This window comes from Symphalangus syndactylus, chromosome 14 (assembly GCF_028878055.3).
Source record: "Symphalangus syndactylus isolate Jambi chromosome 14, NHGRI_mSymSyn1-v2.1_pri, whole genome shotgun sequence".
NCBI lineage: Eukaryota > Metazoa > Chordata > Mammalia > Primates > Hylobatidae > Symphalangus > Symphalangus syndactylus.
Window position 1 is genome coordinate 56,526,713 of NC_072436.2, and position 11,827 is coordinate 56,538,539.

General features: G+C 41.9%; 1 pseudogene; it reads left to right on the forward strand.

The window, feature by feature from the left end:
* The first annotated feature begins 2,881 nt into the window (after positions 1-2,881).
* LOC129462565 (heat shock transcription factor, Y-linked-like) lies at positions 2,882-4,724 on the forward strand (annotated as a pseudogene).
* The last annotated feature ends 7,103 nt before the right edge of the window (positions 4,725-11,827 follow it).

An 11,827-nucleotide genomic window follows, 5' to 3' on the forward strand; every position in this document is an offset into this window, starting at 1 on the left:
AGAGTTTCTGGGCCTCGGGATAGGGGAAAAATACATCCAACATTATAAGAAATATATCCCACTCTCTCCCCAGCAATCCATACATCGAATATGATATTAATGCAGATTGCACCTTTCTGGCTGCCCCAACCACTTCCTTCTCCTTTGGACTCACAGAAGGACCTCTACAATTTATTTCTGGAAAACACTTAAGAAAATATGCACATATAAAAAGGGCCACAGAGTTTAGAAGTGGGTCTTCCAGAGTCTAAAATTCAAGGTAGAAAGTGAAAGTAAAGTAACTGAACAATGGAATTTAGGCATGTGTTTGTAATTAAGTGAACTTGTTTCTTGTACTCACATAGCCAGTGCCTCACTGCATCTGAATAACAAAGATATGGTAGATTTCTGCCCCTTTGAGATTTCACTTAAATACGAAGCACTTTCTCCTTCTGATGTTTAAGAACATGCTGAAATTTGTAATATATTAGTAACAACCACTGTCCCACCCAAATGCTAAGCAGCTGCTTCTCTTCTCTGAAAATCAGAATCAAGAGAGGGAGTTTCTAGGCTCAAGACTCGGGAAAAGCCACCCCTGATATCCAGAGATTTATGTTAAGATCTCCAGCTGAGACAGGCAGAGGTCAAGGTAGCTGATTTGAGATGGTCGAGGGCTGCTCCTACTTACCTTTCTTATTTGCCACCCTCACAGTTTTGAAACTTGTTCAAAAAGTAAATGCTTTTGTTTACCTCTTCAACAGCACCATTTCTGGTCTCGTTTTCAATACCACATCCTTTGCTTTTCAGGTAAAATTGCTTATTTTCTTGCCTTTTTATGACTAAAGTAGGCTTGCAGTTTGGAGTCAGGTGACTGCACTAGCTGAGCCATCTTCCCCTGAAAACACCAAAGCATTCTTCCTCCCTACACAGTCACACATCTTAGCTCCCCAAAATGCTCAGCCACAATTTGACTTAGATTGTCCTACATTTAAGGTGATATTTTTCTGATTCTCCCATTAACTCCTCTTTTCTTCACACTCATGGCCCATTTTTTGCTGCTGTCAGTAGCCATTCATCCCCTCCCATCACAGAAGAAGTCTGTACTCCCTTCAGACAGAGCAACAAGAAAATTCCCCAGAAAGCAAACAATTAAACAAATTTTAATTTTGCATTTTTTAAATGAAAATACTGTCAAAATTGATGAACCGCATCTGGTAGGAACACCTGTTTTATTTTCACAAAGAGTTTTCTGATCTGGACATTTTTGTTACTTACTGCTAATATGGAAAATTTTGAACTAAGTAAACAAAATACACCCCCAAAACTTAAACTGTGTTAAACCAAGACAAGCTTCTAACAATGACACCTCTTTCCAGTATGAGAGAACTGCCTCCTACAGTATAAGAAATATCAAAATCATTATTTCTTTATTCCACACATATTCAACACTTACCAAAGCCAAGGCATTTAGAATTTTAATATGCCACCTCTCAACCATGAACATATAAAAATTCTTACTGTAAATGGGGCATGATTATTTTTCAAAGAGAAGAAATATTTTATTCAATTCTAAGATTAATTCACAAATTTGACTCCTGTTTTATAATGATAACTTTACATTGCAGGACACAAAGATTATTCCTTAAGAAATATTTTTTTAATAGATATTTGGCCCTTGGAACCAAATAATAAAATTTTCTGCTTAGACACACATACAAATTTACTTTACTTAAAACACTTTCTTGTTATTATTACATTTTTAAATCTCCCACTCTCTGGGATCTCCTTATAAGTAGGTCACTTGCTTTTAAAATCTTACATAATTAACATGTCAGATATTTACAGACATACCAAATGAAAGTATTATTTATTCTATGATATAAATAAAAAATGTTTTGAATAGATACATACATGAAAAACTTTTTATTCTGAAATCTAATCAGTTTTAATCATATTTGATTTTATTATAATTTTTAAAGGTATGTTTCACATAATATAAAATTATATTATTCAACATTATATTATATTATTAAAACATTTCTATCATCAAACAGGAAACCCCATATCTACTTAACAGTTCTTTCTATTCCTCAGCCCCTGACAGCGATTAACCTACCTTTTATCTATATGGCCGTGTCTTTTCACCATATATGTTTTACACTGCATCGGTTTTCAATCCAACATACCAAGCTGAGAGAGTTTTTAAAATCATTTATTTTTATTTTTTTGCACCGTCCAATTACCAGGCCCTATGCTCCTCCCACCAATCTAGTCAGACTGTGTGTGTCAAGGAGAAAATTATGTTTATTTCAGGGATTGAGGATATTACTTTTTTCCTTATTTATTTATTTATTTACTTATTTATTTCTTTATTATTTTCTTAAGATGGAGTCTTGCTCTGTTGCCCAGGCTGGAGTGCAGTGGCACGATCTCAGCTCACTGCAACCTCCGCCTCCTGGGTTCAAGTGATTCTTCTGCCTCAGCCTCCCGAGTACCTGGGACTACAGGCACATGGACCACACCTGGCTAATTTTTGTATTTTTAGTAGAGACAGGGTGTCACCATGTTGGTCAGGCTGGTCTTGAACTCATGATCTCATGATCCGCCTGTCCCGGCCTCCCAAAATGCTGGGATTGCAGGCGTGAGCCACAATGCCCGGCCCTCCTTATTAATTTAAAAGATTCTGCAGGCATGAAACTTTTGCAGAATAAACTGTGTAAGTAATCATTCTATATTTTATTTTTACCAGATACATTTCTGAGACTGGGAAGTAAACACTCTTGGCCAAATTTTTACGTTTGTTGCTAGGTGACCAAAGTCCTCTTGTGATGCCATTGCTACTTAGGTTGGAAACCACTGTGGTGACCTAGATTACTTTACCTGAGTAGACTACTTAAGCAGCATTTGAAGCTGCAGTCTTGAAACGCATGCAGGCTGGAAAAGTAGCTAAAGAATTACTTATTTGAGATGGCACATGTTTCTGCAGAAACTCAAGATGTTTCTCCTAAAGATGAATCAACTGGTTCAGAAGCCTCCTCTGGGTATCCATTGTGTGAACACATAATCCCTGGGGATTCAGACTTAAGGTCAATGACTGAATAAACGATTTTCAGGTTTTGCCACAAGGATCCTTGATAAAAAGGCCACATTACACTTTATGTCTCTGAGCCAGATAAAGATAATGATTTTCCTTCTCTGACCTTTCCCAGTAAACTTTGGAAAATAGTTGAAAGTGACCAATTCAAGTCTAATTCATGGGATAAGAATGAAACTTGCATAGTGATTAATGAAGAACTCTTCAAGAAAGAAAACTTGGAAATAAAGGCTCCTTACAGAATATTTCAAACTGACAGTATGAAAAGCTTAATTTGACAGCTCAGCCTTTATGGATTTAGTAAAATTCAACAGAATTTTCACAGATCTGCTTCTCTAGCCAACTTTCTGGCAGAAGAAAAAGACATTTCTGTTTTAAGCAAGGTATTCAAAATATTTCAGTTAGCACTTTGAGTATATATGTAATTTCATTTTATATATCAGTAACTATGTTAATACATGCAGTAAGATCAGATTTTAAAAATTATATCAAATATTAAGGTAAAAATTACTTAATTGTTTTGAAATTATTGAGTGCAGTTTAAACTTTCAGGTTTTAAGAAATGTTGCTAACAACATTCGGTCTTACCAGTGAACTCCAAATAAAGATACCAAAGCCACTTAGTGAAATGTTACTATTAAATGTACAACATGTTTTCACTTGAGGGCTTCAAAACTTGAGTGTTTTTTTTCTCAACAAGCATGTTCTTAAAATAGTAAACAATGTTCATTCATTATTTGATGATATTAACTTTGTGTGATAAAATAGAAATCTGAGATTGTATGTGTTATGTTTGCTATTGTTACTTGTCTCTTGGTTTAAAATGGCACTGAATTACCTTCTCCTTGGTTTTAGTTAAAGTTGTATTATCATCCAAATTTCAAACGTGGCTGTCCCCAACTTTTAGTAAGTACGAAAAGAAGAATTAGGATTAAAAACGCTTCTCTTGTATCTACTTCTCTGAATATTTCAAGAAACACTTTAGAGCAGGGGCTAACACAGATAAACATAATTCTGTCTTAGCTGCTGAAGCTAGTGAAGAAAGTTCATTTTCAACATCTACAAATTTAAATATGACTCTAACAAGGAAATCTTCTGTCAGCCAGGGAATTACTGGTTCACCTGACCCAATTAGAAGTGGTTTCCCTCCTCTTCCATTTCAACCTCAGTTGGACAATCAGAATAAATTACAACAAATCAACATGCTATTTTAAATCAATTGATGAATATTCATATGCACTCTCATAGCACCGACATGTAAGCAAATGGCCCCACTGTGAATTTTGTTACAACCACAGCTTCTCAATACTACATCATATCTCCCTCCTTTGGGGCTGATAGTGAAACCATCTACTTTTTCCAACCAGATATCCTGAGGTATTAGCCAATGAGCCTTCTCATTCTAACCTGCTACCAGCAGGCAACCTGTGGTTGTAAATGACTGCGATAGCTGAAACATCAGTTGCCTTTCGTTACAGGCCAGCTCTTCAACCATCTTTACTGGAAAAAATATCACCCTAGTTACAACTGATCTTCCAACAAAAGAGTACCAGATTATGCATGACAACAGAGACTGAAATTTATGTTGACAAGAACATTAAAAATTCCTGCAATTCTCTTACTGAACAATAAAATTACATGTTGACCTTTATGGTTGCTTTTCCTTTATTTCTAAAAATATGGTTAGGAGTAAAATGGGGCTTTGTTTTAGTGGCAGGCTACTGTACCGCATTAAAAAAAATATACGGGCTTTTTTATCATTTGATGGGAAGTTTGACATGGCCCTTTGTAAGCTAGTTTATTTAATTATCTAAAGAGGAAGAAATAAGCTTCCTTCCTTCCTTCCTTCCTCCCTCCCTCCCTCCCTCCCTCCCTCCCTCCCTCCCTCCCTCCCTCCCTTCCTTCCTTCCTTCCTTCCTTCCTTCCTTCCTTCCTTCCTTCCTTCCTTCCTTTCTGTGGCCCAGGCTGCAATCTACTCAGCTCCCTGCTGCCCGCGCCGCGGACTGCCTGGGACTGCCGGCGCTCGCCACCGCTGCCTGCTCTTTCTCCTTTGCCTGCAGGCACGCGTTCGCCATCTTGGCCACGCTGGTCGCCAGCTCCTGCTGCCGAGTGCTCGGCCCACCTCAGCCTCCCGAGGTACTGGGACTGCACACGGAGTCTCGCTCACCAGGTGCTCGGTGTTACTCGGGCTGGAGTGCGGTGGCGTGGTCTAGCCTCGCGGCAGCCTCCGCCTCCCAGCCGCCTGCCTTGGCCTACCAGGGTGCTGGGATTGCAGCCCCTGCCCGGCCGCCGCCCCGTCTGGGAGGTGGGGAGCGTCTCTGCCCAGCCACACATCATCTGGGAAGTGAGGAGCACCTCTGCCCGGCCACCCATCGTCTGGGAAGTGAGGAGGGCCTCTGCCCCGCCACCCATCGTCTGGGAGGTGAGGAGCGCCTCTGCCCGGCCGCCCCGTCCGGGAAGAAGTGAGGAGCGCCTCTGCCCGGCCGCCCCGTCCGGGAAGAAGTGAGGAGCGCCTCTGCCCGGCCGCCCCGTCCGGGAAGAAGTGAGGAGCGCCTCTGCCCGGCCGCCCCGTCCGGGAAGAAGTGAGGAGCGCCTCTGCCCGGCCGCCCCGTCCGGGAAGAAGTGAGGAGCGCCTCTGCCCGGCCGCCCCGTCCGGGAAGAAGTGAGGAGCGCCTCTGCCCGGCCGCCCCGTCCGGGAAGAAGTGAGGAGCGCCTCTGCCCGGCCGCCCCGTCCGGGAAGAAGTGAGGAGCGCCTCTGCCCGGCCACCCATCGTCTGGGAGGTGAGGAGCGCCTCTGCCCGGCCACCCATCGTCTGGGAAGTGAGGAGCGCCTCTGCCCGGCCACCCTTCGTCTGGGAAGTGAGGAGTGCCTCTGCCCGGCCACCCATCGTCTGGGAAGTTAGGAGGGCCTCTGCCCGGCCACCCATCGTCTGGGAGGTGAGGAGCGCCTCTGCCCGGCCGCCCCGTCCGGGAAGAAGTGAGGAGCGCCTCTGCCCAGCCGCCCCGTCCGGGAAGAAGTGAGGAGCGCCTCTGCCCGGCCACCCATCGTCTGGGAAGTGAGGAGCGCCTCTGCCCGGCCACCCATCGTCTGGGAGGTGAGGAGCGCCTCTGCCCGGCCAACCATCGTCTGGGAGGTGAGGAGCGCCTCTGCCCGGCCACCCATCGTCTGGGAGGTGAGGAGCGCCTCTGCCCGGCCACCCATCGTCTGGGAGGTGAGGAGCGCCTCTGCCCGGCCACCCCGTCTGGGAAGCGAGGAGGACCTCTGCCCAGCCACCCCGTCTGGGAAGTGAGGAGCGCCTCTGCCCAGCCACCCACCGTCTGGGAAGTGAGGAGCTCCTCTGCCCGGCCACCTATCGTCTGGGAAGAAGTGAGGAACGTCTCTGCCTGGCCGCCCGGTCTGGGAGGTCTACCACGAAGGCCAGAAGCAATGTGGGGGCTGGACGTGGTGGCTCATGCCTGTGTTCCCGGCACTCTGGGGGGCGAGGCGGGTTGATCACTTCAGGCTAGGAGTTCGAGACCAGTCTGGCCAACTTGGCGAAACATGAAAAATACAACAGACAAACCAACCAACCAACTCAGTGACAACAAAACAGGTCTACCCTGGAGTCATACTCTAATTTTTTCTATTTTCCTCCCTTTCTGATCCTTTATCCCATTTTCTTTTTCTTCCTCTTCCTTCTCCCTCTTCTTTGTCAAATAGAAGATTGAGTTATTATCACTGATCCATATAAAGTCCCTCTCTCATTTATTTTAACTCCCACCCCCCATTTCTATTCCCCGACTTCCCATGTGCAACCTTCCTAATATGTTTGATATGCATCTTTTTGTTTGTATGTATTTTTAGAAAATGTTTATTGTTTTTGTGTGCAAAAAAAATTAATTAAAAAAAAAAGAGGAAGAAATAATAGAGTGTTTTAGTCCATTTGCTGCTGCAACAACACAATACCACTGATTGGGTAATTTGTAAGATGACTTATTTTGCTCATTATTCTGAAGGCTGGAAAGTCCAAGGGGCTGCATCTGGTGAGATCTTCTTTCTATGTTGCAACATGGCAGGAGGGCATCCTACGATAAAGGACATGTGATAAACAGAAAATCAGGGCCAAACTCACCCTTTGTTCCAAAGCCCACTCACACAATAACAAACCTGTTCGCCAGATAATGCTGTCAATCCGGCCATGAGGGTGCACACTCATGATTTTATGGTTTCTAAGTCCACAGTCAACATTGGCTAATTCACATACGTATGTTTATATATCAAAACCACGGCAGCAGGCAAGGGAAAAAGAAGGAATTGGAGTTAGAAAAGAGTAATAACTCACTTCTCAAGTAGTCTGGCATAAATCAAATGAGGGCCTAAATTAGGATGGCACAAAAAGAATAGATGTGCACACACACACACACACACTGAAAATCTAGAGAAACGTTAACACACACTATATACTTCAGTATTTTCTCACTTTTTCTCAGTTATTTTAAACCATGTCCACAGGATGTTAAGATATATACCACATTTTAGTTCTCAAAACTGTATTTTCAGAGGGTGCTGTGATATACACGGTTAAATGCTGAACATGAAGAATGTTAAAAAGAAAAATAAAATTGAGACAAACATGGTGGCTCACGACTGTAATCCCAGCACTTTATGAGGCCGAGGCAGGTAGATCGCCTGAGGTCAGGAGTTTGAGACCAGCCAGGTCAACATGGTGAAACCCCATCTCTTCTAAAAATACAAAAATTAGCCAAGCATAATGGTGGGCACCTTTAATTCAAGCTAGTCTGGAGACTGAAGCCAGAGAATGGCTTGAACCCAGGAGGCAGAGGTTGCAGTAAGCCAAGACAAAAATTTCCCCCAAAAGCCCAGTTTTTATAGCCAAAGGCTAGGAAAGGAACATTTTACTAAGACAAAGATAATTTTTATAATAACCGTCCTACTTTAGCCAAACTACACAGCACAAAACAAAGGAAAATAAAAAACCTAGCCAGGACAACAAAGTCCAAGTCAGAACATCCATTGTACCAGGCAGTAATGAAGCATCCCAATCCCCTGCTGGAGTGGAATTGGAGAAGGCAGAGTAAAGAGCTAGAGTTTTCAACCCCGCCATGTAGTAACAAGACACCCTTCCCCTCCTAGACGGGGAGGTACAAGTAAGGCCTAGGGTGAAGCTAGAATCTGGATATTTATTTGTCAGTAATGAGGAGCCCTGCCTTTTGTGTCAAAGAGAAAAAGGGAAATTGGAATTGTGCCCCTACTTGACAAGCAAACCCTTTTCTCTGTTAGGTTGATTTCAGACAAAGCCAGCTACACATGAAAAATAGAATGTCATAATAAGATCCAGACTCTCCTAGTAGTCTCCCAAATGAGTAACTTGAAAATAAAAATCTCTCATCTTGGCAAGAAATAGGAAGCCCTGCACATCAATGAAATAACATGATAAATATCAACACAGAAATTTCGGTGCTATTGTTACAGGATCACTGAGATGTTGACTTTTCTGGCAGGAAACCTCTGGCCATGGCGCCTTTGCATAAGTTCTTGTCCTGCATGCAGGAAGAATGAGGTACACAGAAAAGCAAAGGGTGAAGAAGAAGAAGAGTTCTATTTAGTGTTAAAAGAGCTCAGAGGAGTGGGTAGCTCCTCTCTATAGGCACTGTGCTTCTTACCTGCCCTCCCCACTATCCTACGTTATCCTGTCACCAGGCTCCAGTGGGGAGTTAAGCATCTACCACCACCCAACCTCCTAGGCACTGGAGCATTCAGTTCTCAGCAGAAAGGAGGACCTGGAGAGGGTGTCTTCTCTCTGCAGGCAAGTTCTTTAAATGTCTCTGCAGGTCTCTGAAGCTCTCTGCTGCAGCTGCTGCTCTCAGCAGAGAAGCTACTGCTCTCTGCAGCTGATCCTCCCATTGTCCCCAGCTATCAGAAGGAAAAGTACTCTTTTCTGTAGCAGATTGGCTTTTTAGTCTCTTCATAAGTTCTTTCACAAAGCGAAGTTTTAAATTTAGATTTGATCCAGTTTATCAGTTTTCCTTTTATGTCTTACACCTTTGGTATAAAATGTAATAACCCTTTGCTACACCTAAGAGGCTTGAATTTTCTTTATGATTTTTTTCTAAAATGTTTCATAAAAAGTGTTATAATTTTATATTACATTCAAGTTCGTAAGCATTTTGAGTTAATTTCTGTAGTGTGAGGTTTATGTTAAGGCTTTTTTTCTTTAGCCTATTGATGTTCAGGTGCCCTAGCACCATTTGTTGAAAGGCTATTCTTCCTCCACTGATTTGTGTTTGCCAGCTTTGTGATGTATCAATTGGTAATAGCCATACCAGTGTGGCTCTATTTCTGGGCCTTCTCTTTGGATCCATTTTTATATGAATCTATCCCTATGCCAATACCACACTGTCATGATTACTTTAGCTGTGTGTAAGTCCTTGAAATGCTGATGGATTCCTCCCACTCTATACTTCTTTTTCAAAATTGTCTTAGCTATCCAAGGATGTAAGTTTGCTTTGTCTGCAAAAATTCTTGCTGAGATTTTGATAGGAATTGCATCAAATATATAGACCAAGCTAGGGAAAACTAACACAACGTATTCAGTCTTCCCATCCATGAACATAGTGTATCTCCCTTTATTTCTGCTTTGATTTCTTTCACCAGTGTTTTGTATGTTTCAGCATACTTTACATATATGTTTCAACATTACACTTTACTCTTCGTTCTTCACCAGAACTTTTCTTTAAAGGGTAGGTCACAGTAGTGTTCATTAGAGAGGCAATAATTTTGACTTACTAAAACTAGTGTCACTGGTTATCACTTCAACTATCACGCTTTCTTTTTAGGTCTAGTTCTGATTTTCCCCTGCTTCTTCTAAAATTTCTTTTTCATCTTCTGCTTTGACTCGCGGTCTTTGCCTGAAATAACTAGGTGTGTGCTTACTACTCCTTCCTTTATTTGCAGCAGAGATTGCCAGATCCCATATCTGTTTTGTTTTGTTTTAATGTACAACAAAGCATTTCATGTTCTTTGGAGCAGTTGTAGATGGTACTGTTGCTAAACTGGGATACTGCTGAGCTGTGGCGTGGGGAAATAGCAGATTGCTGACTGGTTTAGGTTCACTTCAACTGTTCAGTGCCTAGGAGGCTGGGTGGTGGTAGATGCTTAACTCCCCACTGGAGCCTGGTGACAGGATAACGTAGGATAGTGGGGAGGGCAGGTAAGAAGCACAGTGCAATGAACCCTACTTAGATCTGGCTCTTTAAAAACTGTTGTCGTTGGGTTGACCTGGAGGCTCAGCTTGCTACTGGACTCTGCTGACACTGGTTAGGGAATTGGAATGCTGTCCTCTGTTCATGCCAGGTGGGTAAGAAAAGATTAGATGCCTACTCTGCCTTTAGAGGGAATCAGAGCATCACTGATCTGGGAGAAGCTTGTCTTTCTACATGGCTCCACAGAAACCACTGTAGTAGTTTTCTCTGTGGTGTTTGTCTGGAATAGCTTTGTTGTCTGGAATAGCTTTGTTGTCTGGAATAGCTTGGTTATTCCCATAGAAGGGTTTTGAGCGGTTGTGTGTGGTTAGGTCATCCTCTCCTGTTCATTTGGCTGGGAGAGAACAGGATTTCCTTGAAGTCTGTGCCTAATTGAGATTCTGTATTGGAAGCTTCTACAGTCCATCACCTGGGATACATTGAAGGCAATAAGAAAATCCAGTAAATTTACCATAGTATCACTCTTCAATTCCTAAAGACCCTAGACAAGCTGTCTTCCTCTTTGTACTTTTCAGAGTCTGTCTTTGTTTCTTGTTGTTATGTCTGTGGTGTTTTAGCTGTTCCGAGGAAACACTGGGGTATTGCATTGTAACTGGAAGTCCTAGGAAGGCTGTTAAAGTACCATGCAAACCAAATCCCATAAAGCAAAATGTGGGAAGATATGATTACAGAGAATAAAATAATATGATATATCTACAGTGAAGTAATTTTATAAAATAAAGTCCACTAAAATTAAAAAATCTCAAAGAAGTCTTTATAATATATGTGAAAAAGCCAATGATTTTTAGCACATAAATAATATAGGTCAATGAAGACCTGATGAAATATCTGCCATACACTTGGGAGAAAAAGAATGTCAGCACTGCTTCCAGAAAATATAACCAAAAACGTGTTCTTTTTCAACTGCATCAGAGATATAGTAATAACACCTTTCTCATAGGTTTTATTTGTTAAGTAACACATGATTTAATAGAAACCAAGCACTCATTTCTAGGTCTCTGTTGCAAAGTGAACAATTGCAAAAGCAACTCTTATGAAAGCCAGAGATTACGAAAGAAAATTCTTTTTTAAAAAATCAAACTGGGTATCAAGAAAGAAAACAGCTCTGAGGTTTGGACTCCAATACTATTAATTTGAGATTAAACTTGGCAGTTCATTGAAATAGTTAATAGAGAAGTAAATTTGGATATATTCCCAAGAAAGAGACCATTTCTGTGTCCAATGGGGCTGGGCTACCTGCCTAAATAATTGGTGAAAGAAAGGGTTGTTTAGACATTTAGCTGAAATATTTGTGTCAATATGGAAACTCATTGCCCATGAATACTAGGATCTAACACAGAATGAAGTTTTCATTCAAAGCCATGAGAAGAAAGATTCATATCACAACCTCTGACCTGTGTGATATTCAAGACTGAGGTTAGATTTTTCATATTACCTATATTATATAACTACCTGAAAAGCAGAAACTGGTATAACATACTAGATTGAACA